Here is a 26,202-nt window from a genome sequence, read left to right on the forward strand (position 1 = left end):
CAATCATAGCTGTCCTCCGGGACAACACCAAATTTTTTTTTTTTTAACACCAAATTTTTATTGGATAATGCATAACATACACGGGTCGTTGTATGGCTCTCACGGAATTACATTTTAAAATATGTGGCGTTCATGGCTCTCTCAGCCAAAAAGCTTTCCGACCCCTGTACTGTGGGTTCTACTCATCAACATTTGAAGTTCTAGGTTTTGTTTTGTTTTTTGATAGAGAGAGGGAGACAGGAAAGGAGAGAGATGAGAACCGTCAACTTGTAGTTGTGGCACTTAGTTGTTCACTGATTGCTTCTCATATGTGTCTTGACGGGAGGAAGAGGATGCCCATCTGAGCTAGTGACCTTGGGCTCAAGCCAGCGACCCCGCGCTCAAGTTGGTGAGCCTAGGCTCAAGCTGGTGACCTTAGGGTTTTGAACCTGGGACCTCATTATCCCTGATCTATGCTCTATCCACTGTGCCACCACCGGTCAGGCTGAAGGTCTAAAATTTTATGATCATCATTGGTAAACAATGATTGTAGGGGCTGTAACTAGAAGATCCCACCTTCCTTTTTTATCCTGTGAGCCAGAGGGACTGTTAATGCCCTCATTTAGCATTTTAAAGTACACAAAAGTTTTGCCTCTTTTTGCTCCATCTAATCCTCCCAATAATACTGTGAACTATGGGGTAAAGGTTCTTAGTATTTGTCATATTTCCAAGTTAAGCATGACACTTACTGGAAATGAAAATACAGTCAAGGGGGAAAAGATCTGAGATGACCCAATTTCAAAATAACTTTCTAAAGGCCCAGTTTCTGGGTTAACTACTTGTTTCTACATAGGATTTCTTAGCTCAGAAGTCATAGTTCTTGCTTTGCTAGTGTTTATTTTATAGTTATTATTATTATTATTATCCTTATGCATACTTAAAAGTCTCACATGGAAGAGCTTGGGAATAATGCACTCAAGCTGACTGAAGATGTTTATTGTAGCAGAGCAGGACCAGCCCAGCCAAAATGGTAGCATATGAAGTTTCTTTGTCTCTTAACAGCTTGAACATTTTGTCCCTTGTTTTTGCTTTGGATCCCTTGCTTTGCCCTCATGACTAACCCTGCTTCTCCCTGTAAGGTCTCTATTCCCAGTAAACTTTCACAATCTATTTTTTTTTTAATAATCCACTTAATGTTAGCTGAACAACATTAAAATGCACCAATCGACCCCATTTTAATAGGGAACTCTCCCCCCTTCTTTTCCAAGTGAGAGGAGGGGAGATAGACAGATCCCCACATGTGCTCCAACTGGGACCCACCTGGCAACCCCCATCTGGGGCTGATGCTCTCCCCATCTGGGGCCATGCTTGTAACCAAGCTATTTTTAGCACCTGAAGCGGAGGCTCTACAGAGGCAATGCATTCGAGCCAATCGAGCCATGGCTATGGGATGGGAAGAGAGAGAGAGAAAGAGAGAGAAGAAGGGGAGGGGTGGAGAAGCAGATGGTCACTTCTCCTGTGTGCCCTGACCGGGAATTGAACCCAGGACATCCACACACCAGGCCAACACTCTACCACTGAACCAACTGGCCAGGGCCAGTAGGGAGCTCTTAAAGATCCTACAGAAGGAACTTCTGATGGTCAAAGTGCCAGGCATGAGGAGAGGCCCTGATAGAAATATTTAAATCAGAAGATCCCACCCTGCACGGAACAGCATTCAATAGCCTCATTTTCCCCCTGGAATATGGCTTATCTGATTCATCTTATACATTCCTATTGCTACTTATACATTCCTTGTAAAAGCTCTCATTATCTTCCAGATTACTTTAACCAGCTCGTAATCAGTCTTCTTGCCTCCTAATTTCAAATTCCTCCTCGGTCTTGGTTCCCAGGATGATCTGTTCATGACACTCTCAGATTGTCATGGTATAAGGCCCTTAGATTTGGCCTCATATCATGCTATTACTCTTCTCTGCCTTATACTTTGAGCTCCAGCATTGTCACATTGCTTCAAGTTGCACACACACTTCACACCAGTTAATGCCTCTGTCTTTGCTCAGCTTTTTCTTCACTTAATAAATCTTACCCAAACCTTAAGTTTTTTGTTTTTTGGGGGGTTTTTGTTTGGTTTTGTTTTTACACAGACAGAGAGAGAGAGAGAGGGATAGACAAGGACAGACAGGAATGGAGAGAGATGAGAAGCATCAATCATCAGTTTTTCGTTGCGACACCTTAGTTGTTCATTGATTGCTTTCTCATATGTGCCTTGACCGTGGGCCTTCAGCAGACTGAGTAACCCCTTGCTCAAGCCAGTGACCTTGGGTCCGAGCTGGTGAGCTTTGCTCAAACCAGATGAGCCCGTGCTCAAGCTGGCGACCTTGGGGTCTCGAACCTGGGTCCTCTGTGTCCCAGTCCGATGCTCTATCCACTGCGCCACTGCCTGGTCAGGCCCAAACCTTAAGATTTGATTCAAGTGTCTCCTTTACAATAAAACCTTTCCTGGCTCCTTCAGGCTTGCTTAAGTTCACACTTCTGTATTGACTTAATGTTGAATCTCTTAAGTTTCTTTTTATTTATTTATTTTTAAATTATTTATTTATTTATTTATTTTTTACAGAGACAGAGAGTGAGTCAGAGAGAGGGATGGACAGGGACAGACAGACAGGAACGGAAAGAGATGAGAAGTATCAATCATTAGTTTTTCATTGTGCGTTGTAACACCTTAGTTGTTCATTGATTGCTTTCTCATATGTGCCTTGACCGCAGACCTTCAGCAGACCGAGTAACCCCTGCTGGAGCCAGCGACCTTGAGTTCAAGCTGGTGGGCCTTTCCTCAAACCAGATGAGCCCGCACTCAAGCTGGCAACCTCGGGGTCTCGAACCCGGGTCCTCTGCATCCCAGTCCGATGCTCTATCCACTGCGCCACCACCTGGTCAGGCTAATCTCTTAAGTTTCTTAAGGATAGAAGTATGGCATATCTTCAAATCTACAGCATTTGCCTATAACTGGTGCTCAATAAATTATTGTTGAACCAGATTGAACACTATATTAGTATTTATATAATTACTTACCAGATCCTTTTTACACATTATCTCAGTAGCTGCTTATTTAGCTTGCTCTTTTAAAAGACCATCTTTGGCTACGGCAGATTCATAACTATCTCCTTTTGGTAAGTTCTCTTTGTATCCTGGTCATCTAGGACAGTGTTTTTCAACTAGTGTGCCACATGAGACATGGTCAGGTGTGCCGTGGGGAAATTAAACATGGGTCCCCAAACTATGGCTCACTTATGTACAAACAATGAGAAACGGGCAACTCTTTTGAGAAAAACCACAAAGGTAAACGAGAGAGCCCTCAAAGCTAGCTACCTGTTGCTGAACTCGTAGCTAAATCAAAAAAGTCCCACATTGTGGCAGAAACATTAATACTGCCAGCTTGTAAAGCCATTGTAAATGAGATGCTTGGCCCTACCGTAGCCAAAGAGATAGCTAAAGTGCCTCTCTCAGATAACACAATTACCAGACGTATTGATGACATATCTGCGGACATTGAAACTGTTGTTTTGGAAAGGTGCTCATCAGTAAGAAATTTGCCTTGCAACTTGATGAGTCGATGGATATTAGTGGACATAGTCAGCTCTTGGCCAACGTGTGTTTTGTGGATGGGGAAGCCATTAGAGAAAACTTCCTATTTTGCAAGGCACTGCCAGAAAAATCAACAGGAGAGGAAATATTTTGGGTCACCTCGGAATATCTTGATAAAAGTGGGCTTACATGGGAAAACTGCACAGGTGTCTGCACTGATGGAGCCGCAGCCATGGTCGGGCGCATCAAAAGCTTCGTAAGTATGGGCAAAGAAAGAAACCCAGATGTTATTGTTATGCACAGTTTTTTGCACCGTGAGGCCCTCATTGCAAAGACCTTACCAGCAGATCTAGCTCCTGTGTTGGATGATGTTGTGAGCATAGTGAACTTTGTGAAGACGTGACCTTTGAGATATTGCTTATTTGCGTCTTTGTGTAAAGAAATGGGAGCGGAACATAAAATCTTATTGCTCCACATGGAGATCCAGTGGCTTTCACGTGGCAAAGTGCTGGCCCGTGTGTATGAGTTGCGAGAGGAACTTAAAGTATTTCTGACAAACGAGAGGTCCGATTACTCAAATCTGCTTGCAAGTGATGAATGGTGTGCAAAGCTGGCATACCTGGCTGATATATTTCATTATCTGAACTGAACACACGGATGCAAGGCCAAAATGAAAACCTGCTTACAAGCACTGATAAAATGAACAGATTCCGTTTAAAGGTGTAGCTCTGGCAACAACAAGTGCAGCATGGCAACCTTGAGATGTTCCCGCTCACCGAGAAACAGCATGATGGCAACACTGCTGCAATGTGCGAGGTGATTGGCAGACATTTGAAAACTCTTGAGAAGACGTTGTCATTTTATTTCTCTTCAGCCTTCACAGAATGCCTTGACTGGGTTAGGAACCTATACAGCTCAGTATCCGTTGCTGGAAAGGACATGACTTTGAAGGAGCAAGAGGAACTCATTGAACTGAAACAAGATTGTGGTTTAAAGCTAAAGTTTGCTGATCTTCCTTTGGGCAGTTTTTGGTTATCTGTTGCCAAGGAGTTCCCCATTCCGGCCAACAAAGCTATTTTGACATTGCTCCCGTTTTCAACCACATATCTATGTGAGCTGAGCTTCTCAAGCTTGATTGCGATAAAAACTAAAAACAGAGAGAGACTGAGAACTGTTGAGGAAGAGCTTCGTGTGTGTCTTTCTACCATTCCTGCCAGGATATCCCTTTTGTGTTCATCGAAACAGGCCCACGTTTCACACTAAGTGAGTATAAATACATTTAGAAATTATATTATTAACTATATGTATAATATGTACTGTGTTAGAGTGTCATTTTGTGTCATTTTGGTAAGTGGTGTGCCCCAGGATTTTGTAAATGTAAAAAATGTGCCGCGGCTCAAAAAAGGTTGAAAATCACTGATCTAGGACACAGGTAGTCCCACTTCTTGAGTGACTCCAATAATGGTTTATACAATAATGGTGGAAGGAGTTCACCATCAGGGGCTACTGCATATAACACAGCCTTGTTTATTTGGAAGTTGCTGGTTCAGAATGTCACAGTTCATGCTTCTCTGATTAGCCTCCTGGCCCATATTCCTATGGATTAGAAGTTTGGTGGGATCCATGGCTGTAACATTCTTGAGTTATAGATAGTACATATCAGACCCCATTTTCAGAAATGTCCTAACTATAGGTAATAGCTGCCTATTTGTATTTCTAGAAACAGTATAGTGTGATAGAAAAACATTGAATTGGGTATATAAATAGGTTCTAATGCCAGTTTTGCTATTAGGTCATTGGAGCTTGAGCTCTACTTGATACTACTTTCTAATCTCTAAAGTTAAAGGTATTGGCCTGACCTGTGGTGGCACAGTGGATAAAGCCTCAACCTGGAAAGGTGAGGGCTCAGGTTCGAAACCCTGGACCTACCCAGTCAAGGCACGTATGGGAGTTGATGCTTCCTGCTCCTCACCCTTGTGTCTCCCTTCTCTCTCTCTCTCTCTCCTCTGTCAAATGAATGAATAAAATATTTTTTAAAAACCTATAAAAATAAATAAAGTTAAAGGTATTGGACTAAGTCTCATGAATTCTATGATTTTATGATTTCTAGAGTTTGACATCTTTTAAGTGTTATAACAACTATTTTCACTGAGATCCTTTTTTAAAAATCTGGATGGAAGGGCAAGTAGAGCACATATTGCCTAACAACTAGAGGAGAACTCTTTGGATATTAGTGCCTTAAGGCCAGACCTGGGCCACGCAGGGTCAGTGGGAACTGCACTGGACTAGAAATGAAGGACTCGAGGTTCAGCGCTGGTTCTACCCCTTTTTAGCCATGTGGCCATAGACAAGTCATGAACTTTCTGAGTCTCAGTTTCTTCATCTATAAATAAGGATAATATAACCACTTCCTTTGATTTGAAAGAACAAAATAAGCTAAGTTAAAATATCTTAGACCCTGTCCAGGTGGCTCAGTAGATAAAGTGTTGTCTGGGTGCACTGAAGTCACAAGTTCAATCCCTAGTCAGGGCATATATGAGAAGCAACCAATGAGTGCACAACTAAATGGAACACTAAGTGGAACAAGTTGATGCTTCTCTCCTTCTCCCTTCCCTCCTTTCCTCTCTCTCTCTCTTTCTCTCTCTCAAATCAATGAGGAAAAAAATTAAAAATAGAAAAATCTATACAGCGTTACCTCTATGTCTATAAGATGTTATTTTTAATCGAGGAAAAGGTGGTTCAATATAATATTCCCATGGGAAATGATAAATATGCCATCCTTAATGTACTGGATACTTAGCTTTGAGGTATTTCTGTAGTGGTAATAATGCTTTGCATTGAATCATTTATATTCTTCCTACCAGTTCTTCTGGTGATAAATAGCATGCATTTGAAAGATGAGTAATTTTGAAAAAGGCTGTAGTCCCAGGCCATGAAATAAAGCAAAGCTGATTAGTGTGAACTCTGAGAAGAAATTTTTTTTTTAAAAAAGGACAGCTACTAAGAAGGGCTCCTGGTGGCTAACTGGGATTAAACTGTAAAAATAAATAAATAAATAAATAAGCAGGGTCTAGCAGCCATTTCTGCACAGGGACCTCTCACACAAGCTGTACTTCCAGGAGAAACCTCAGTGCAAACTGCCTGTCTGCACTGTGTTTTTGCCCTGCAGGCTAGCCCTTATAAAGGCTTCCTGGAGTCCTATTTAAACCTATAGGACTGAGGCTTTCCTTCTCCAATCAGAGCTGATCAACCAGACTAACTCTATTCTGACCACTCAGGACAGTGCCTTTGGACAAATCAAACTGTGAAGATTTAGCATCCTCATTTGCATGAGGATAGACCAGTCTGATACTAGGGCCCAGGACTTCCATCTATCTATACAAGCCAGCTCTCTTCTGACTATGGGAGTGCATTTTCCACTGAAGACTTGTTTCTGTGGCTGGATTAGAGTGGAGCAGAGTAGAGCTGAGCACACCAGACCATTACCAAGCCATCACCAAATGGAGCTGCCTACCTGAGAGGAACCTGGCCCCAGGGCTGCCTGACCTTGTTTCACAGACAAGTTATAACACTGTGGAGCTGTTCCACAACAGTGCTGTTTGCACAGCCGCACTGCATTATTGTTGAGCTATTTGTACCAAATAAAATTTCCTTCAACACACTCCAAATTGGGGATCCCTGTTGGTGTTGAATTGGCACCAACAACTATTGGTTGACACTAGCCTAAGCTGAAATCTAGTCCATGACCCATCACTAGTTTGTCTAATCATTTGGGCTAGGAAACTAAAAAAAATAACTATGGGGTTTAAGAGACCCAGCAGGTACACAGCTGTACACAGCCTAAATGTGTAGAAATAATTAGATATTTGTTAAGCATCGTTAAGAATGCAAAATCCCTAGGAGGGATAAATGGTGACGGACAAAGCCTTGACTTGGGGAGTAAACACACAATATGCTATACAGAAATGTGTTGTAGAATTGGGCACCTGAAATCTGTATAATTATGCTAACCAGTGTCACCCCAATACATTCAATTAAAAAATAAGTGTAAATAAAGAGTGCAAAATCTCAGGTTAAATTTTTGGGACCCAAGTTTCATGAAGTATCTATGTGGCAAATAAACATTTTTCACTATCTCTTTCTTCTCCTCCTAAAACAATTATGTCAATATTAGCAACAATACATGAGACATTTAGGGGTATTCAGTTATCTATAAGCTCAGTATTAGTCAACAGTGAGTTGACTGTCAAAAAAAATTGATACAGTCTTTTGGTTGCATTATGAGAGGCATAGAGTCCAGAACAAAAGCGAGGTGACTACCCTACTCTGTTCTATGCTGACCAGAGAACACCTGGAATGTATCTAGCTCTGGGCTGGATAGGAGGCATACAGATCCAGTAAATACATCTAGAAAAATAAAAAGAGATGATTTGGTAAGAACATTTAATAACAATAACAAATGGTTGAAAACATTGACAATAATTATCCAGCAAAAGAAAGCATATAAACTTAGGAAGGATAGTTTTACTTTATTTGGATATCTGAAGGGACCATGAGAGAGGAGCTGGAGTCAGTGGATAGAAACTCAGGCATGTTTTAACCCGAAACAGTTATTTCCCACAGGTGATCCAAAGATGAATAGACTGCCTCTGCAGGCGGTGAGTTCCCAGTCAATCTGGGTGTCCAAGTACTGCCCAAATGACCACTTGGTGGGAGTGTTGTAGAAGAAAATCAGTCATCAGATGGGTAGTTGAACCAGTATATTGCTTTAACAGGAACCAAAAAAACAGGGATATTAAGTCCAACAAACCACAAACAGATCATAAAATAATATAAGACAAGCAGTTTAGAATATAAAGAAATGAAAGTCGAGAAGTATAATCTTACTGAAAAACCAAGTGGTAGAAAGATTTCATTATTATTAATAGTAGTAGTAGTAGTGTATTTGTTTGGTTTGTTTTCAAGGAAAAGGGCCACTTTCATTGCTAGTGTATGTGGACTTAGTTAGATTCTGGGACCTAATGGTGAGTGGTGACAGGAGTTCTGGTCCCAGAATCAGAGGATGAAACAACCATCTCATGGTTGTAAAAAGTAATTTCAACTTAGAAATGGTTGTGTCTGGGGCTCAGTGGGGCGGGGGGGATAACCATATGGGGATGAAGAGATAGAGCAGGTACACAGCTGTAACAGCTGAAGGGTGAAGCAAGTGTATAGAAAGAATTAGATACTTAAGCCAGGCCAAACCAATTGTGTCCCGTACTGTACCATCTCTAGAAAACGCATCTCAAAATCCTTAACACTGAAGCAAAGTGGATTTTGTGCTCTGGGAGGCTGTATTGTCTGCTAATTGTGAAGGACTTGCAGTATTGTATTAACAGATCAGATTTCCTGCCACATCAACAACCTTACCACTGGCAAGTTGTGCCCGTAGTCCCAGATCTCAGCCCTTGCAGAAGCAGAACTAAACCTTGCTGTTACCCCTTCCTGAATTAAGGCCCCAAATCGAATACTAGTCTGCCATGTTTGGGGCATTTAGCCTTCTTGCACTCCAGTTCAGTAGATAAAGCAGTGTTTTGTTTCTTTAAACCCAAGTTTCTCTCTGGTGTCCCAGTGCACTGCCCCCTTTAAACTTAGCACTACTAAGGACTTGAATTTGGATTTGAGTCTCACTCTTTTTGCTGGGCCCTGCTAGCTATTCCCAGACTCTAACACAGATTACTTCTTGGACTGCCACTGCTAAATCCCAAGGCCCCAGAACCTTACCTTTGGGTCTTTGTGGGTACTGTAGGTGTAGGCTTCAGTTCTCTAAGAATCATACCCCTTCTTCATCAGGAGCCTTTCTTATAATCCCAAGTTTCCTCCTGAACAAGGGATTAGTCTGACTATGCAGGCTGCTCTTAGGGAGTCAAACTGAGATAGGCCTTTGCTTGGAGCAATCTACAGAAGGCTGTCTCCCATCTCAGCCTCTGCAGCCACTAGCCAGCAAAACCTTCCTGAACCTGGTGCCACATGGCCTGCTGGACTTCAAGGCTGTTTCAGGGCTCCCAGCCTCATCTCTGTTAACTGGGTACTTTTCCTGTGCAGACTGAAGAGTTGGTTTCATTAGTCCATGGAAGGCTGCACAGCTTTCCTCAGAGGATCTTATAGCCATCGAACATTTGTTCTCTTCATTGGTTAGTTTCATAAAGATGTGTTGGATGTGCTAGATACAGGGCCAGGCACTATGATCAAATATGATCAAGTCATATGGTGCTTGTTCTCATAATCATAATAATAATGGCTCCTATTTTTTGAGCACTTGCTGTGGGTCAAGCACTATACGAGACCTATAAGTGACAGACTTTATAGGGGAGAGAGGAGATGTGTTATGAAGGAGTAAGGGACAGCTGGATAGTTTGCATTATATAAGGCTGCAGACACAGCACATGTTTAGTGCTTAATAAATAGTAGCTGTGTTTTTATTAGGTGACAACATTACCAAAAGTCCAGAGGTGGTAGAACAAACTTCTGAGCTAGAAGGATGTATGAAGGACACAGGAAGGTCAATCCAAGAAGAAGGAAAAAGCAAGACAGCAAGCAGAAAAAAGTGGTCACTGCTGGGTAGCCAGTCTGTCTGGAACAGTAGATAAAGGGTTGCACTGCACCAGCATATGAAGATATCTAGAGAGGTCTAGAGACATGTATGCTGAAGAATGACTCTAGCCATGAAACTCTTTGCTGTATTCCCGAGAGAAAGTGATTGTGTGAAGTTGTGAAAACCGGAAGGATAAGACAAGCCTGAAAATCATCCAATTAAAGGAAGGAAGATTGCATACTGCTTAGTCACTTGAAAAGAGAGAGTAGATCTTACAAAATGAGAGGGGATGATTACATCACTTAAGCTAGCATTGATCAATGCATTTGGCAGGACAAGTGGAAATGTTTTTTTCCTTAAATAATTCAAGCCTGCAGGCTTCCAACCCAGTTTAAGATAATATAAACGTCATAAAGCTGTATGGTGTTCCAGTGGTGAATGAGGAGCATTTAAAGGAGGAATAAGTAAAATTTACTGTCTGTATTTAACTGAGAGTGATGAATACAGTACACAGTAGCCTTCGGTTGAACCCCTTACATAAGGAGAAGAAAATACTATTTGCTTTTTGACCTGGAGTATAACATACTTAAACCATTTAATAATATTATAATCAGAGGGAGTCAGACCTGATGACTTAAAAACATTTTTACTTCTAACATTCTATATTTCTACAAGGTAGAACTTAATTTGAAATCTGTGACAAAATTTCATAGCTGGTTGTTCATCTTTTCTTCAATATTTTCCTGAATTAATCAATACAGAAAGTGGTGGAAAAACAAATGAAAATGAAAGAGTATTAAAGCTATGGCCATAGTAACGATCCCATTTAGTAACTTTCTTATCCTTTGGGAAGAGTGTTCTTATTTTATCAGAAGCACCATGATAGAGTAGTAAAATCAGAAGGTTTTAAAGTCTCACCCTGCTGCATGTTAGTTTTATAACCCTGAACAAGTTACTTCACTTTTCTGGACCTCCTTTCATTCTTCTTTCGCATGAGATGATAATACAGTTCTTGAAGTTCTTGCTTCGATGGCTGCTCCAAGGATTAAATGGAAAGCCGGTCTGTGAAACAATTAGCGGTGTACTGCCCCACTCTGGGTAGGGGCACCCCTTCCCCACAGTGGTGTTGCCACTCAGAATATTTGGAAAGCCTCTCTCTAAGTTGCTTACAGAGTCTGTGGCCCAACCTCTGCAATAATCTTAGTGTTGTGCTTAAGAAAGCTAGTGGGTTTATTTTATTTTATTTTATTTTATTTTATTTTATTTTTTTGAGGGTAGATTTAGTTTTTGAAAAAACAAGCAAAGTTAACTCAGAGATAAGTTAATGGGTGATCAGTTAGAGATGTTAACAAAGTGTGACCATAAAGTCTGGATTATAGATCAACCCCAAGAGCAATTCCAACAGAGGAGTTTCAGAAAAGCATTGAGCAAAAGCAGCACTTTTGGAATCAGTGTTGGTTAGATAAGTTCTTGTATGTTTAAACTTCAGCTTTGTTTCGTTATAATCACACCTCATTCCTGCGGAGAGGATGATGCAAAGCAGAATTGTTAATAGAGACTACAGAGCATGAGGGGCAAATAAAACCATAGACAATACATAGAGGTCATGCTGCTGCCACAGAGTTAATGAAAATATTTAAAAATTCTTTCTTTATATACAACTCAGGCCTGGGTACTAACAATTTTAAAAGTCTCATTTCTAAATCTTATTATGGTAAAGTCTATTACATTCTCCCAGAACAGAGCAGCCCTACTTTGTCCTTAACTCAGTCTATCTTCAGATTGATGCTTCTCATCTCTCTCCCTTCCTGTCTGTCTGTCCCTCTCTCTGTCTCTCTGTTTCTGTCTTTCACTAAAAGAAATGAAAACAAAAATAAAAAAACCTGTTACTATCATTTCTGCTTTAGAAATGCATTCTGATTCTTTTCTGGTCTGACTGCAACATCCATCATCGCCTTCCTCACTGGGTCTTGCCTGGACTACTGTATTAGCTTAAGCTAATTTCTCTCATTTTAGTGTTTCTGTCTTCCAATGGAAACTTTTAAATTAATACTTTTAATTTTCCTGAAAGGATACTTTCATCTTGTGTGTATTTTTGTTACAATACGTAATGCACTGATTTAGAAGTAACTGTTTATAAGGGGGGGGGTCACTTGTGTACCTGCCTTTTTGAGATGTTTGAAAGCAGAAACTGTTTTATTTATCTGTATTGGTAGTGCTTAGTACAGGACCTTGCACAAAGCTGTGTGGCCCTGAGCCACAGTTATTTAATGGTTCTGTGCCTCAATTTACTTATCTGTAAAATAAGGATAATAGCATCTATCTCAAAGGATTATAGCATTAAAGGAGTGTGCATGTGTGTATATCAAAAAGTAGTTTTTGTATAATTATAGCTTTTGTATATGACAGTTTTTGGTTTATTAGAACACTCAAAAAAGTGACCACTTTCTTATTCTAGACAAACACCCTTTTTCCTGACTTTTGAGGTCCTCTGTCTTCTGGCCCACCTTATCTCTAGGATAGAGTCATGTTCCCTAACATAAAAGGCCAGGCTCCTTTTTGCCCAACAAACACTGTACTTTTTACTGTGCCAGTTCTGTCCTGGGGCATCCCGCCCCTACCACCACGCCCGCACAAAACCCGCCCAGTCTTTAAGATCCTCCCTAGTCTCTCCTCCTCTGGGAGGTCTTCACCAGCAACTCCACCTCACACTCACCTCTCTTTTTCCTGAACGTCTCTGGCATTTAGAATTTGTGTTTCAGTTTGGGGGCTTAATAGTTTCTTGTGTTCATTTTGTCTCTCCAAAGAAATATAAGCTCCTAGAGGACAAGGACCATATTATATTTCTTTCATATTCTCTACTAGGCTGGTACAGGCATACCTTGTTCTAGAGTGCTGCACTCTGTTTCACAGATTTTTTTTTTACAAATTAAAAGCAAGACCCTCTGCCAGCAAAACAAACACAACTCACTTTATTGTGACATTTGCTTTACTGTGTTGATCTGGAACTGAACCCACAATATCTCTGAGGTATGCCTGTATTCATTCATTTAATAAACTTTCTCGATGCATGTTCAATGTACCCGAGTATGCAATGCAATACAATAATTAATAAGAGGTGCCTCCATTCTAATAAGGAGCTAGAGATATAAATATTAGGATTTCATATGGTCACTGCTATTTAAGATTTTAGAGCAGGTAGTGAATATACTCAGATCTATTAATTAGATAAATCATGGATCCGATCGGCAGGGTGAGTGACTGGAAGTGAGAGCTTCCAGTCTGTAGCATTAGCTGAGACTGAACCAAAGCGCTAGAAATAGAGTAAATTCAGCAGATTCTTTGGAAATAAAAATCAAAGGGATTTGGCCGCTCAAATACAGAATATGGACTATAGAAGACAGGAACATTCAAGATGATTTAGGCTTCTTGCTTGAGCATTAGTTTAATGGTGACACCATTTAGGAAATAGACATGAAGGGGGAGAAAGGCAAATTTGGAGATTTATGTACCCACAGAACCTCCAAAGAGATCTCTGTGAACAGATGGAAACTCGGGTCTGGGGCCTAAAGATTGGAATTTGGACTAGAGAGAGCAAGAGTTTGAAATCTTAGCAAACAGTGAGAGTGAACAATCACCCAGAGACAGGACGCAGGGTGAGGAAAGGAAGAAAGCAACTAAGACAGAAATGTTCAGAGAAGTTAGAGGACATGCAGAAATGAGTAGGTTGCCCAAGGTCAGAGTGCTGACAGCCTAATGCTGCTTTGGGGTCAATTCACAAGTGTGTACTGAATTCAGAGTTCAGGAGAGTACTGAAACATGCTAAGCTGGTCCCTAGTGGGTCAGTCTACAGTGGCCAGAATGAATTGAATTGGGAGAAGGAAGGAACAACAGTGAAGATAACTTTGAATAAGCTTGGAATGACAGGAAGGAAAAAGAATAGTTCATTGTTTGAGGATAAGATAGGGTTTTTTTTTACCCCATTGATTCCAAGAGAGGGTGGGGGGTAGACAGAGAGAGAGAAGCATCAACTTGTTCTACTTAGTTGTTCCATTTAGTTGTGTACTCATTGATTGCTTCTTGTATGTGCTCTGACCAAGGTTGAACCTGTGACCTCGTAGCACCAGGACAGCACTTTATCCATTGAACCACCTAGCCAGGGCCTCGATAGGGTTTTTTAAAAATTGAAGCTCTTGGCCTTGACCAGTTAGCTCAGTTGGTTGGAGCATTGTCCTAAAATGCCAAGGTCGTGGGGTTGATCCCCAGTCAGGGCACATACAGGAAGCAACCAATAAATGCACAACTAAGTGTAACAACAAATGAATGTTTCTCTCTCTCTCCCTTCCTCTCTCTGTCCCTCTAAAATCAATCAATTTTTTTTAAAAAATGAGGCTCTTGCCTGACCAGGTGGTGGCGCAGTGGATAGAGCATCGGACTGGGATGCGGAAGGACCCAGGTTTGAGACCCCGAGGTCGCCAGCTTGAGCGCGGGCTCATCTGGCTTGAGCAAAGAGCTCACCAGCTTGGACCCAAGGTCGCTGGCTCCAGCAGGGGGTTACTCGGTCTGCTGAAGGCCCACAGTCAAGGCACATGTGAGAAAGCAATCAATGAACAACTAAGAAGTTGCAACGCGCAACAAGAAACTGATGATTGATGCTTCTCATCTCTCTCCGTTCCTGTCTGTCTGTCCCTGTCTATCTGTGCCTCTGTTAAAAAAATAAAAATAAAAAAATGAGGCTCTTTTGAACACTTTGGTAGAAAGGAGGAGGAGCCAGAAGAGAGAATGCAGTGTTCCCTGTGCTAGGTGATCTACTAACCTTTTACACGTTTTTTCATTCCATTCTCCTCACCAACTTGAAGTGAGCTATCCTATCCACTTGACTCAACGTGGTTAACTAATTTGCCCAGATGGGTGAAGATTTGTGTAACTGCAAAGATCAAACTCTTTCTGCCACATGTTACTGTCTCCAAGCTTTTCTCAACCTCTTTATAATTTGTTGGTTTAGATATAGAGGAGGGTGAGAAGAAATGGGGCCTAAGTCATGGTATACAGACTACTCAGGGAGAAATACAGATCTCTCTCCATGACAGAAGGCAAAATGCAAGGAACAACTTGTGCAAAATGAGGCCTGCACACAGGAACTGAGGGGATACACTGAGCCTTAGCTGGTCATCTCCTAAGAGGGAGAGGCAGAGGAGGGTAGGGTGAGATTAAAAACACTAATTGGATGATTGACAATTTGAAATCATAGCTGAATAGCAGTGTTTGGTAAAAGATGTAAAATTTGGTTAAAAGATTATATATATATATATATATATATATATATAAAATATTACCTGAAACTGTTGTCATTTCTTGGGATTTAAAAAAAGGAGACATCATAAAGGAGCCAAGTTTTAAAAAAAAGCCTTTAAAAAGGGGTGGGAGGAATGGGAGATCAGTATATCGCAGAAAAACTATATGAAAGTATTTTTATGTTTCTATAAATTTAAGTTCCATTTCCTAAGGAATAAAGGAAAAAGTATCAAAGAACTCCAGATCTTAAGATGATTTGGAGAACCCGAGGCCTTCTGATATAGCAGAGAGAGCCTTGAGCTCTGGAGTGAAGAGAACTGCCTCAGATTCTGGCTTAGTCACTTGGTAGTTCCCATTAGCTCATTAATTAGGTCTGTTTTCTCAGCCGCAAAGTCTGGGGGTTGATCTGTTGTATCTGAAGAGCCTTTGAGTTCAGAATGCCTGTGCTGGTGTTTGGATCCGGTGCAACTGAGTGGTTAGGAGCACAGACTCCGGAGTCAGAATGCTTAGGTTAAATCCCAACACCTCGTATCCAAGCTGTGTGACTGTGGGCAAGTTGCTAGCCTCTCTGGGTTTCAGTTTCCTCATCTGTAAACTAGGGATACTGATAGTAAGTACTCCACTGGGTGATTATGAAGATTCAGCAGGGAAAAGAAACCTTTTATAAAAAGTATCTGATAGCCTGACCAGGCGGTGGAGCAGTGGATAGAGCATTGGACTGGGATGTGGAGGACCCAGGTTCAAAACCCCGCGGTCACCAGCTTGAGCGTGGGCTCATCTGGTTTGAACAAGGCTCACCAGCTTGGACCCAAGGTTGCTGGCTTGAGCAAGGGGTCACTCGGTCTGCTGTAACCCCCCCCCCCCCAGGTCAAGGCACATATGAGAAAGCAATCAATAAACAACTAGGGTGCCGCAACGAAGAATTAATGCTTCTCATCTCTCCCTTCCCGTCTGTCTGTCCCTATCTGTCCCTCTCTCTGTCTCTGTCTCACGCGTGCGCGCGCACACACACACACACACACACACACACACACACAGGACCCGACAACAGTAAGTCCTAGATAAAGATAAGACATACTAATTACAGATTGTGGATGCTGTTATTCTGACACCCTTTGCCACTGAAGAAAGCACACAATTCTGCACCTACATGTACTTGCAACAGAAGTAAGTGGAATTAACCAATTAGTTTGCCAGGTTCCCCTTTTGGGAAAGGAATGAAAGGAATTTTCAAAGATCTGAGTGGTCAGGACCTCTGGGTTATGATTCAGCCACAGTCAACTGTCAAATTTTCCCACAGCTCAGTGGAAAGTCACTGAAGATTCCATGAAAACAGTGCCATCTTCCTTCAGTGCTTCCCTGCTCAGCTGCAGCGCTGACTCTGGAGGTCTGACCACGTCTGTGTCCCCGCAGGGAGAGGGTCTGAGCAGGCTTGCTCTGTTTACCAACCCCAGTACGAGAGGTGTCGTCTGCCCGTGCTGCTGCTGCACCAGCACTGCTGCAGGACCCGTTCAGCCCGGAGAGTTTGTTATCAACTCAACTGCGGGACATCAAAGGAGAAAAGCGAGGGGTCTGGGTTGTTTTTCCAGACAGGAACAATGATGCAGTGACTGTTACAGGTTATTTCAGAACTCAGAATCTCAAGTCTCCACCCTCCATGCCTTTCTCTATGGGTAAAGTTAAGATTATGGATGCCACGGTGAGAGATAACACACATTAGCGATAGTCACTAAGATTATTCAGTTTTCTTAAATTACTCCAGCAGAAGCTTCATATGTTAATGTAACTGGCATCAGTTTCAACAAAAGTGGGAAATTCACACATTCTAACAATCTGCATATATCACTTTCCCAAATTTGAGTTTAAGATCCTATTTATTTATTTATTTATTTATTTATTTTATATATTTTTATTTATTGATTTTTAGTGAATGAGGAAGGAGGAGAGAGAGAGAGACAGAAAAATCAATCTGTTCTGTATGTGCCCTGACCAGGGATAGAACTGGTAATCTCTGTTTTGGGACAATGCATAATCCAGCTGAGTTATCTGGCCAGGGCATCCCTGAATTGATTGAATGTTTCTCGCTTTTCCTCTTCTAAGCCTTGCAGGGAAACTTGCAGCTAGCCCTGAGCTGTGATGTTCAACTAACTGTTGGTCATCTAGGCCAAAGCTCTTTTTACTTCTTGTTTCCTTTCAAGGGTAGATATGGTGTGGTCCAAAGATGGTCTGGATTTCCCCTGCATTGAAGTCCTTATTTTAATTTTTTTAAAAAGATTTTACTTATTGATTTTACAGAGAGAGGGGTGGGAGAGCAAGAAGTATCAACTCACAGTTGCTTCACTTTAGTTGATTGCTTGTAGTATGTGTCTTGACCAGGCAAGCCCAGAGTTTCAAACTCACAACCTCAGCATTTCAGGTTGATGCTCTGTCCACGGTGCCACCACAGGCAAGGTCCTGCATTGAAGTCTTTAATGTGGTACAATTCATGTAACATACAAGAATAGACTTCAAAACCTAGGCCTCTTGTCCAAGTGCAAACTCCCTTATCGCTGACCCAGAATTAGATACCGGATGCCATCTGCCAGACAGTGAACTTCATAACACACCCTTCTAATAGCAGTTTGTTGGTTCTGGTGCCTCCACTCTGAACATTGCTTCCCTTGGCCTCACTACTCTCCAGTGTCCTCTTCTGTCTTTAGGTAGATAAGTGGGGTCTCTGCCCTTTGCAGAATAATCTACTCCATGATATTGAAATGTGAGATGATATACAACATTTTTGTAGATAAAGAAATTGAGGCCCAGAAAATGTAATTGATTTGCCCAAGTTCATACGAGCACTCATACAGAAGTCAAACCCAGAATACTGACTTCTCTGAATCCTGCTCCATACTTTCTGTTAAACTAGTAACCATTTTTTATTATTATTAATTTAAGAGAGAGAGAGAGAGAAGAGGGAACAGAGAAAAAGAGAGAAAAGTGATTTGTTATTCCACTTATTTATGCATTCATTGGTTGATTCTTCTATTTGCCTTGACTGGGGATTGAACCTACAACCTTGGCGTAGCTGATGACACTCTAGCCAATTGAGCCATTCCGCCAGGATGAGCATCTTCTTTTAAAGAAAAGCTTAGCGTGAGTGGAGGGAATGAGACAGTCAATGAAGACAGGATGGAGGTGAAGGAAGGTTAAAACCCAGGCAGGAAGAGGGCTCTGTGAACGTAGAAGGTGCAGGAAGGCAGCGGGTACCTGGTTGTGGACAGAGAGAGAAGGCGCCACAGGGCGAGGAAAAGGCACAGAGTTGAGAGACAACCACCACAAACTTGGCTCACTTGAAAATCTCACACAGCCAAACAGATACAAGTGCCCCTCTGGAACATATTTCTACAGCTGTGATTTAACTACTGCTTATCTTTTCTCCAGGAGATTCCTTGGAATGAAACCAATGGGAGATCAGGGTTTGGGAGAGTCTCATCAGAGCAGATGGGCCAGCAGCCGCCAGAAAGCTTGTTGCCTTTGGCGGAGAGCAGCATCCTGGATCTGAACGTCTTGTGAGTAACCCCAGCAGGCTCAGCCTTCGGCTGCAGTGAAGTTGGCCTGCTTCTCCTAGAAGTACCTCATGTACTCCCCTACCTTCCCTCCCCTTTTGCTGATACTGAAAATCACATTCTCAGAGAGCTCTTCAACTTAAAATCATGTTGCCCGTTAATAGCTCTGTGAGGACGTCTTCTTAGCGCTTTTGGTCCCCTGCTATATTCAGAAGCACTCGGCGTGGAGGGGCAGGAGGCCTGGGTTCCGGTTCTTACCCAACCGCTAATTTTCCTTGGGACCTTAGGCAAATTGTCCCTCCCTAGACCACAGTTTTCTCAGCTGTAAGGTTGTTTATAGTAACAATAGCTGTTATTTCTGAAATGTTTACTATTATGTACCAGATATAATTTAACTGAATTCTTTCAATAACCTTATGAGCTAGGTATTGTTATTATCCTATTTTATAGATAAGGAAACTGAAGCTTAGTGTTCTCATGCCCTAATCACCCTATTTAAATCACCAACCCCCACCCCTGACCAATGCTCCTTTCTCAGCTTTATTTTAGCCATAGCTAAATAAATACTATGTGTTTTACTTTTTTTATTTCCTCTTTTCCCTACAAGACTGTAAACTCCATTAGGAAATGGATTTTGTTTTTGTTGTTGGTGGTGGTTGTTCATTTACTGAGTGCTCCGGGCCTAGAATGGTGCCTGGCACGTGGTAGGCACTCCAATATTTTTTAAATGTTAATGAATGAATTCCTGGCAGGAGTATAAATTGGTATAGACTCTAGATAAGTCAATTTAGCAACGTTAATATTTAATACACATCGGCCTTCTGATCCTGCAATGGCAGAACGGGGAGTTTATCCTATAGGTGACATATTTGTGCCTGGGCCTCAAGCCCCGTGTGCCAGGGTGTTTGCTGCAACACTGTTCACTATAGGAAAAGACTAAGAACAATCAGAATGTTCATCAATTAGGGAACTCATTAAGCAAATTGTGATAGGTCCCCACAGGGGAAGGTGACACAAGAGCAGAAAGCAATGGCGTGGATTTGCAAGTGCTCATATGCAGCAAACTGAAATACAGTATTAAGTGAAATAACTCAGTCCCAATCAGAATACTACTTCTTCCATTTGTCTTCAAAGAAAAATATATGATAGATTTTAAAACATACTAGTTTATGCCTAGGCTATTTCTAGAAAGAGAGGCAAGAAATAAATAGTTGCCTCTTGAGAAGCGGGACAGAGGTTCTGGGTGGGGATAGAAAAGGTGCTCTTTTTTGTGTGTATACTCTCTCCCTGTCCCAGCAATGTTATTGAGATACAAGTCATATAATACATCATTTAAAGTGTACCATTTAGGTTTGTTCTTTATTACATTGTTGTTTTTTTTAATTGTGGTAAAATATATTTAACATGATATTTGCCGTTTTAACTATCTTTAAGCATACCTATCACAGCATTAATTACATCCACAATGTTGTGCAACCATCATTACTATTTCCAACCTTTTCTATCCCTCAAACAGAAACTACAACCATTTTATATAGTATTTTGTAATGTCTGATTGTTCAAATCATGTGCCTGTATTACTTTTTATTCTAAAACTAAAAAAGAAAGTAAATCAGGTTTAGAAAACTAAGACAGCTGTAGAAGGTGTCGGGTGGCTGAATGGGGTGTGCTGGAGGGATTGAGAAAAAGAGAAAAAGACTCATGGACATGGACAGCAGTGTGGTAGTTGCCGGGAGGATGGGGGTGGGGAAGGAGGATGCGAGGGATGAATGGTCTTAGAAGGAGACTTGACTTGGGGGGTGAATGCTCAATACAGTGTATAGATGATGTGTTGTGGGATTGTGCACCTGAATCCTGTATAATTTTGTTAACTAGTGTCACCCCAATAAATTCAATAAAAAGGAAAAGAGAAAAGAAAATAAATAAATTGTTTGAGATCCCACAGCTCATACTCCATGGCAGTAACCACAAGTTTTATAATATAATAATAATAATAATTCTTTAAAAGTTTCAGATTTTAGCCATCTATATGGGGGCTGTGAGGGATGCTGGATACATCTAAGCCCTTTATCAGATAACAGACTCACAAAGGTGAGGTGTCCACCCCAAGTCAGGAAGTCCTTCAGAAGCAAGCCTCCCACTCCAAGGGACAGTATTCAGAGTCAGTCACAGAAAAGGTCTCTTGCTCCTTGACAAAAGTAGGGTTTGACTCCCTCCTGCCAAAAAAAAGGGTTTAGGAATATCCCCCTTTAGATCTCTCTGTATGTCCTATGTACCTATAATGTCTAGAAGTGGGGAATGAGGCAACTGTACCCCAATATCATAGTTTCTGCTTACCTGAAACCATGCAACAAACCTCCAGCTCATATCTAAATTTTGACTTCCAAGAAAGTGTCTCTGATTACCCTAGCACATTCCAATCCCTATTTGATTCTTAACTCTTATAAACATTATTATTTAAAGCACACAATTAGTGCCCTGGCCAGGTAGCTCAGTTGGTTAGAGCATCATCCCATTATGCCAAGGTTGTAGGTTTGATCCCTGGTCAGGGCACATATCAGGTCAATCAATGAATGCAATAAAGTGATGTTTCTCTCTCCCTCCCTCCCTTCCTCCCTTCCTCCCTCCCTCCCTCCTTTCCTCTCTCTCTCTAAAATCAATCAATCAATAAAAATTTTAAAATAATAAAGCAGACAATTAGAAAATGGTGTGAGACATTTTATAGCTCTGTCAACTAATGGGTTCATTCTGCACACTAGGGCAAGCTCCGGGAAGACAGGAATTGGGTTGTTGATTCCTTGTATAGGAACCCAATAGATGGCTGTTGGTTGGTTGGACTAATTGAGCTGAAAAAAGACTGTGGTATGAGATGTGAGTTCTTCAAAGTGTCTCTGAGCCTTCCAGAGAGATATGCCTATTGATTGGATCACAGAACATTGAAGTTGATGATAAAGGTTGTAACTATCCCTGTCACCAAGAACCCAGTTGATCTTTCCTTTGTTGTGCTTTTCTTAGCACTAATGATACCCTCATTGCTGTGACTGATTACAGTGCATCTCCTTCTCCTCCCCTGCACCCCCAGTAGTTGGAAATTCCATGAGAACATAGACCATGTCTGTTGACTCACCATCATATCTCTGGCACCAAGCCTGATACATAGTAGGTATTCAAGAAATATTTTTTGAAGCAATGGAGGAATGAAGTCAGGTCTCCTGGTTCTCAGGCTAGCCAGCATTCTTTCTGTTTTCCTTTGTGTTCTTCTCAATATCGGAGTTGGAATGCCTTGGAGTCCAGTCCAACCCTTCCATTTCACAAATGGGACACGGAGGCCTGGGGAAGAAGGGCCTCACCCAGGCCACAGAAGAAAGCACTGGCAGAGCCAGGCCTAGAACCCAGATCTCCCAACTCCCAAGCTAGTGCTTTTTCTTTGTAAAGCTGTAGAGAAAACAAAGCTGGGTTGGGCTTCTTGCCAGGCCCCTGCAGGAGGTCACATAGCCAAGCGGCTCTCAGAGTTTCTTGTCTATTCTTAGACTGAACTTTTTGTGACTCTGGTCTTCAGCAGCCCTTTCCCCCCTTTTTCCTTTGCATTTGGTTTTTTGTGTATATGTGCTGTGTGTTTTCAATAAATGGTGCTACGTGTAGGAAATGGGCTTCAGCACAGTCCTGAGGCAGAGGCCCTGGAAAGAATAAGAGATGGGGGGCCCTGAGAAAACAATTGGCTTCCCTCCTCTGAATTGACCCCTGTGCCCCAGAACGGCCTTTTCTCTGTTGCCTCTCCCAACTACCAACAAAAGGCTAAGCTCTTCACAATAAGAAGGAAATCGCCAGAAGGAGTTTACAAGGAGGACTGGCCAGTTAGTATTAGCCGCTCACGCCTTACTTTGATAGAGACCAAAAATTAGCTCTTCCCAAGCTATGGTCCCTGTTCTAACTTACACTTCAATCCGCCACCAGACATGAACTACAAGCCCTTCTCTGACACAAAATTCTACCTTCTCAAAGCCTCTTTCTCTACTTTGCCAAATACTTCTGAACAGGAGCACAGGAAATTTAAGCAGTTCTTGATCTTGAGTTACTTGGAAAGGACCAGTAACACAGAGGACAGAAGGTGACTAATGTTGTTAAAGTATAAAATGGCCAATGAGAAGAACAGGACTACATCAAGTTCAAAGGAGGCAGAAGTTGCTCTGGGCCAGGGTGGGTAAAAGAAAATTCAGGGGCGCAATTTTAACCAGGTCTTGTGTATTAGTTACCTACTGCTATAACTGCTAGGAGCGGGCTGGTGGCCACAGGCAGGGTAGGACTGCTTCCCCACAAGACCACTAAGAACTCTGGCCATCACCATAGCCCACTAGTTGAGCCATACCCCTGGGGAGCTGACTGAGTACCATAGCCTGTGTCCTGGGTCTGTCCATTGGAACCACAGGTGCTCTAGCCATAGCCTAAAGCCTCCCCTGACTGGCTATCGCCACCATACCTCTGCTGTCCATAGGGCTGATTGCTATGCTGATAGTAAACCTGCCCAGGCTGGGTGGGGTAGGCCCCATAGCTTTGGGTTGCTTGTTGGGTATAGTTGTTGCCATTTTGGTGCATGTGCACACAAGCCAACATGCAACAAGATTCCAACACCACAGAGCACCAATACCTCGAAGACTGAGCCTTAATTACCTCTTTAAAGGCCCTATCTCCAAATACAGTCACAGTGGGGGTTAATGCTTTACTATAAGAATTGGGAGGGGGTAAGGGAGTCAACGCAGTTCCATCCATAATGGTGGGCAAGGTTTATTAGGCATGTGACTCCTCCTATTCCCTCGTCCATATTCTTCTAAAGAAATGTTAATCTCCCATTTGCAGAGATGGTGATGGATAATTCTTAAAAATTCTTCACATCTACTATTTCACATGACATTACAATAGCCTGCCTCCAAGTTAGCAGAGGTAATGTTACTTCTCCTTAACAGATGAGACCAACCAGGAGGGTTCACAGGTTCTCCTCCCAATCACAGTGTTCTGGCTCCTGGGTCAGCCCTCTCTGTGGTTGTCTGCCTTAGTTTTATCTGCTTTTGACTACACAGGACCAACTCCCGTAGACTCTACTGCCCACGTCTTTCTCCTGCTCTACTCCATCAAAATTTACCCACCCACCAAGATCCTTACCATTTGTGTTTAAAAGTGACAACTGGCTGAAAAAAAAAACAATCATCATTAATAATCCATGTTGATTAGTTAGTGAGAAATTACTCAGGAGGGATCATGGCCAAACAGACTAACACTTTGTATCTGTGGTTTTGAACCGCCAGTCCGCAGAAGACTTAACCACTTTGATGTTGTATGAAGATTGTTCTACACTGGCACCGAATTTCTGGTGGGCTAGTAGTTGAAAACACTGCTCTATATGATATTTTGTAGCTTGCAAAATATTTTCCTCACATACCATATCTAACTTATTTTTATTTTAATGTAAGTTCTGTAAAATAGATGCTATTATTTCCCCTGCTTTTTAGAGAAAGAAATGAACTCAGAGATTAGGTAGTTTAGCTCAAGGTCACACAGTTAAGTAGCACAGATGGGACTTGAAGCAAGTACTGCATGCTCTTCTCATTACATCTTGCTCCAAATTTTACTAGTTAGTTCAGATTTTTTTATACACTGATGTTTTCCTCTAAATAGTGAAAGATGTGGCTCCTTCCCTTCCGGCTAGTCTGTCCTGACCTACCCTCCTTTGAGCTCCCAGTGTTGGGACTTGAGGCTAGCTCCGTTTCTACTTAGCTGGGGTGACCACAAACGCATTTTCCCTCCTCACTAGACTTTTGTTTCTTCATCTGGGATTAATTTCATTGACGGGGCTCATTTTTCAGTTTTAAGAGTCTAATAAACTGTCTTTTGTCTTTATCTTCCATTTTATTCATTGGACAAATGGTTGGAATAACTGCTATGTGGCAGGCACTGTGCGAGGTCCTTTTTTTCATTTAAAAAAAAACCAGTCATTGGATGTATCTTGCCAACAGAAACAACAACAACAAAAGAAGAGGAAACCCAAAGGAATGAAAAATAAGATAGGGAGGGAGGGAGGGAGGGAGGGAGGGAGGGAGGGAGGGAGGGAGGGAGGGAGGGAGGGAGGAAAAAAAAGCTCCCACAAAAGGTTCTGCTTTCTTCTTCCACCATGCAAATTAGCCCAGCATGGGAGCACAGCAGGTTTACAGAGGGCAATATGTGATCCACAGTGAACAAGACAGACACAGTCCCTGTCTTCATGGAGTTTACCTTCTTATGTGTTAGGAATAAACCCTTGAAACCCCTTGTCTAGTTCTTCTACAGAAACGTGAATCCTGAGGATGAATGACCTATCCAGCGTCACAAAGCAAGCAGTGGCTAGGGGATCTGGAAGCCGACTTCCTAGTTCTGGGTGTGTTTTTCTTCCACACTATACCTTGTCTTGTAAGTTTTCCTGAAGCATGGTTTGTCTCAGCTTGCTAATGAGGGTGTGGCTTCTCCTGAGGGTGTTTGTGCCTGCCATCGGGCCCTATGCAGTGCTGACAACAAGATTCTCTTTCAGAAACCACCCTCCTGCAGTCCTTATTTCAACATCCCAAAGCAGAAATGCTCCAGTTTCCACTGAAATTTAAGGCCCAAGTAAGTATACAGGAATCAAGGTCTGTTACACAGGGTGCCAGCCAAGCCACAGGCAGGACCTCCTCCTTGCTTTCCTCATGCTGCTGGGGCTAGCATGTTTGCTACTAGCAGATCACATGTTTTTCTGTCCTACTCACTGCAATTCTACCCCTGGCTCTTCTCCAGAGGACCCGAAGCAGCTTGCTGTAGATCTAGGCTCTGCCTACTCGGTATCCTATAGACCAGCGGTTCTCAACCTGTGGGTCGCGACCCACAGGTTGAGAACCGCTGCTATAGACATTTGCTCACAAAACCTTCACCATTCCTTATATCTGGGTCCTCAAGGGGAGACACTGAGATTCAGGCTATGGAACTTACTGGGGAGTCAGCGAGTCCTGTAGGGGACTGGTCCCACGTTACTTTCCAGATGGAAGCACCCTTAGGCATAACGCCAGAGGTAGCGGGTCGGTACCTATATGTAGAACACCTGTTTGCACACTGGTTAATTTCCTCACCCCTGCACCATATTCATTTTTAAAAGTATTACTATATTTAAAATTTTATCAGAGTTTTATAGGCACATAACTTAAGTTCTACAAGTTTTATCAAGAC

The 26,202-nt window shown here is 42.1% G+C and overlaps 1 long non-coding RNA gene across 1 annotated transcript; it reads left to right on the top strand.

Annotated features, from left to right (window-relative positions):
• The first annotated feature begins 2,145 nt into the window (after positions 1–2,145).
• On the top strand, positions 2,146–25,612 carry LOC136325515 (uncharacterized). The gene is made up of 4 exons (XR_010729266.1): positions 2,146–4,827; positions 18,854–18,981; positions 25,286–25,384; positions 25,535–25,612. It is a non-coding gene; the product is annotated as an uncharacterized lncRNA (long non-coding RNA).
• Positions 25,613–26,202: the final 590 nt, after the last annotated feature.

Source organism: Saccopteryx bilineata, chromosome 2 (assembly GCF_036850765.1).
Source record: "Saccopteryx bilineata isolate mSacBil1 chromosome 2, mSacBil1_pri_phased_curated, whole genome shotgun sequence".
Classification (NCBI taxonomy): domain Eukaryota; kingdom Metazoa; phylum Chordata; class Mammalia; order Chiroptera; family Emballonuridae; genus Saccopteryx; species Saccopteryx bilineata.